General features: G+C 38.6%; 1 long non-coding RNA gene across 3 annotated transcripts in view; it reads right to left on the bottom strand.

Annotated features, from left to right (window-relative positions):
- Positions 1-417: 417 nt before the first annotated feature.
- LOC123170047 (uncharacterized) overlaps positions 418-3,796 on the bottom strand; it is a 4,958-nt gene continuing 1,579 nt past the window's right edge. The window contains exons 3-7 of one of the 3 annotated variants that reach the window (XR_006485026.1): positions 3,580-3,742; positions 2,706-2,805; positions 1,640-1,767; positions 673-747; positions 418-581 (exon numbers count right to left, since the gene is read on the bottom strand). This is a non-coding gene — a long non-coding RNA (uncharacterized lncRNA). The remainder of the gene's footprint in view (positions 582-672; positions 748-1,639; positions 1,768-2,705; positions 2,806-3,579; positions 3,743-3,796) is intronic. The other 2 variants (XR_006485028.1, XR_006485027.1) reach the window with 2 other exon arrangements.

Below are 3,796 nucleotides of genomic sequence, written 5' to 3'. Positions count from 1 at the left end.
CTAAGTCATGTTTAGGCATACCAGTAGCAGTACCACGGAGATAAGAGAGGACACCTACCTATAACAACCTAAATTAACCCCCAAAACCCCTAAACCACCTCCTTTCAAAAAAAACCAGCCCCTGAAATGCTGACGCGCGGAAGCTTATTGGTCCCGGTTGGTGCTACCAACCGGGACCAAAGGCCCTCCTGCCTGGGCTCGCCACACCGGCCACGTGGAGGCCCATCTATCCCGGTTCGTGTAAGAACCGGGACTAAAGGGGTAGGGCATTAGTAACGACCCTTTAATCCCGGTTCAACAACCGGGACAAAAGGCCCTTACCAACCGGGACAGATGACCCTTTTTCTACTAGTGTATACACGACAGTCAGTGATTTGACTATAGAATTATCAAAAAAAGTTGACTTGTCTACAGTGATTTATTACAAATATGTTATTATGAGGATCACATGTGCTCAAACAAGTGTTTTCATCATTCCAATTCCCATTGAACTGATCCTTGATTCTTTTTTTAACGTAATGTTGAGTAGGAGAGTCTCCTGTATATTTCATCAAGTAGCTGATCCTTGATTCTGTGCATACCTATACGAAAGAACACATATTTATGTATATTCCATCAAGTATATGCCAGAAATATCAACAAGCGAAGTTGAATGTAAACGTGCCGTTTGACCTCAAGTCCCACCATCCTAGAAAAAGATGGATCATCATCCTTGTGGGTATGTATGGAGTGCTTTTCATCCTTGCTCTGGGAAACAAATTTGTATATCTGAATTTGCTAGTCCCAATCATATTTGTAAAGACAAGGGTAAACATGAACCGGATATACGATTTTATTCCAGCATACTGCCCCTTGATATGTTTTGCTTATGTAGAAATGCTTTAAAAAATACTCATACAAATTTCGTTCTTTATGTGCTGAAGTAAAAGTAGCTAGTATCCATATAAACACAAGTGATTCGGTTCATCTAAAACACATCAGGAAACGTAAACAAAAGACATGTTGGTGAAATTTAGATCTTAGACTGAATATCTGAAACAAACAAGAGCAAGTCTCAGTCCAAAAATACTGCCTACGCCTAACATGTTACAGAACATAAAACTAACACATACACCTAATCAAGTGGCCACCTAGTCACAGTAGCTCATGTGTTTTTCAAGCTCATTCCTGGAGAAACAAGGCATCTAATTTAATAGTAAACTCACACTGTTTATTTTTTCGAAACATGAGCGCTGCTCATATGAAGTAGGATGCATGTACCACAGTAATTCAATGTTCAGTTAGTCAAGGAGAGAGAATGTCAGTGTAAATACAAATAGAATTCTATCGGTTCTCAATCTTCTGGAGACAATGATGTTGGCAGGTTGCTCTCAACATCATTATACCGATGATGTTCTCTATAGGACCTCAACCATCGAGTGAGATTAGAAAACATCGATATTTGGATTTTTCTATATAAAAATTCTTTGAGACCCCCCACATTTCAATTCCCATGAATCATTCAAGTAACCTCTGACCGATAAAATTCAAAACGTTGAGATTAAAAATAAAAACAGTAGAGCAAAGCATTATATTGCAAAACTTAATAACGGAAACATCATACAATTTACAACACCTACAGGCTGGAGTAGGAGCTCACCTGGAGCTTAGGTGTTTTGCCCGCCATCTACACTCGGAATAAAATGGATGGCGATGAGCAAGGGGAGGGTCGAGAGGGTGAGGAGAAGCGGAGGAGCACGCGCAAGGGATCAGACCTGCTGCAAATTCCTACACAAAAGGTGACCCTCTACTCAGTTTCTCTAGATTCAGGTTCTGAAGAAAGTCAATACACAAACCAACTGAGACTATCAGTTTCAAGCTTACTCGAAATAAGAAAATGGCATGTGAATAATATCTCTTACAATATATCTATATTAGTCAGATCCACCGATTGATCAAAAATGGAATATGTTTCAGTTAATGATATCGATAGAAACATTTCTTTGTGTGTGCTCAGTAGGCAAAGGATACGCAGCAACATACATGTCCTCTGAAGCTAATATGAAATCATCTTGAGTAATAGGCAACCACACCATAACCGGATTAATAAATTTTGAAGCAAGCTAACAAAATCTGTGAATAAGTATTACTGTTCGGACAAACTAAATAAGGCTCCATGTACTACCCATGTATACCGGAATGGAAATCCTCATATACTGCTTAGAATTTTTTGAATGAATGACAACAAGGCAAGCCAAATCCATTATAGAGCTAAAAGTAGATTAAACCTAGGGGAACAGCAGTGGGTTATCTACTTGTTAAAAATGCCCAATCCAAAGCCCTATAGAACCAAAAAGAAAGCACAATACGAAGTACACATGCAGCTTCTTATCAAGTATATGTACGAACAGAAACCGAAACTTTAACTTGATGTAAATAGATAAATATAGATATGTTCCCAATAGATTGCAGAAGAGGCAATAGAGGCTCTGGATTTAGACAATCAAGCAAATGCTGAAAATTAAATTTTTGAATATAAGAAGTATTTCCCATAAGAAGGTACAATCTATTACAATCAATCTCAAGCTCGGGCCTTTCACATAATTGTCTTTTTTACAATATCCTAGTATATATCAACCACTGTGCATCATCGTGAATCATCTTACACAGTACACCATTGCATTTGTTGTAGTTGAAAAGAGATCACAAACATCCTAATGAGTTACCTGGAGATAATCTGATTGCATGTGTTTTACACGTCCATGTTGGGCTGTGTCCTGATCAGCACGCACCAGGAGTAGCCGCTGCCACCACAACATCCATGATCTAAAAAAACTCATAAAAATTAAGAAAAAGAAGCTATAACGTTTGTTCTAGCATCAGACATAAACATGAACCTGAGCACTTATAAATATAGACCTCAACTGCTTTATTCAAACATACAGTCTGGATAAGCTCGGAAAACTAAACCTACAGGTTTTGAAAACATTGCAGATTCGAAAGCACATCTCATATTTAATTTCTACCGAGTATAAACATGAAATTGAGTTGTTTTACTCAAACCTATAGTAAGGATAATCCTATAAAAAACTGTACGGGCAAAAATTCCCAGTCTAGTTACCCTGCCACTGGCCCATCTCATAGCAGTCCAGACCAACACACACATGACATGCTAGAGTACAAAAAACATCAGAACTCATTGACATGCATGACACAAGCTAGCAAGAACAGAATGATTAGATTCTTTAGAGATGCATCAAGGCCAATCGCGAATTGGACTGGAGCATGGTATCCATTTGTCCGGCAGAAAATTAAAGGAGTGGTATCCTTCGGAAACGAACCACTCCATCTTGATCCCATTCTACTCAATTTCTGATGTTACCTTACAACACACACTTGTGTCTTGTGGCCTTGTGGGCGTACATATGTACATCTGTCAGGAGAAATTATGCATGGTTGGCTATGGGCTATGTTTTATTTAGAATGTCAGGTCATAAATTGAACATTTGGAAAAATGAATGAGACGCATATCATTTTGTGGTTTGAGTGCTGCTCATTGTACATGACTGACTTGGTTGAAGTGAAGAAAAAGAAAAATACCTCTTGGTTTTGGTTGAGCTTTCCTGCAAGTGCTAGCAATAGGGGGTTTTGCCACAACCTGGGGCTCCAAGAAGAAGAGCGATCCATTTATGTATGTGCACGAAACAAACGCAACCTGGTTATTATATTCCGAAGAAAAACTTTCAGAGATCTTCGTGCTCACCTAAATAAGATTGCAGAAGAAAATGTATCACGAGACATTCTACATTGCAAAAAA

Source organism: Triticum aestivum, chromosome 7D (genome assembly GCF_018294505.1).
Source record: "Triticum aestivum cultivar Chinese Spring chromosome 7D, IWGSC CS RefSeq v2.1, whole genome shotgun sequence".
NCBI classification, from domain to species: Eukaryota; Viridiplantae; Streptophyta; class Magnoliopsida; order Poales; family Poaceae; genus Triticum; species Triticum aestivum.
This window is presented reverse-complemented; position numbering and strand designations above follow the sequence as displayed.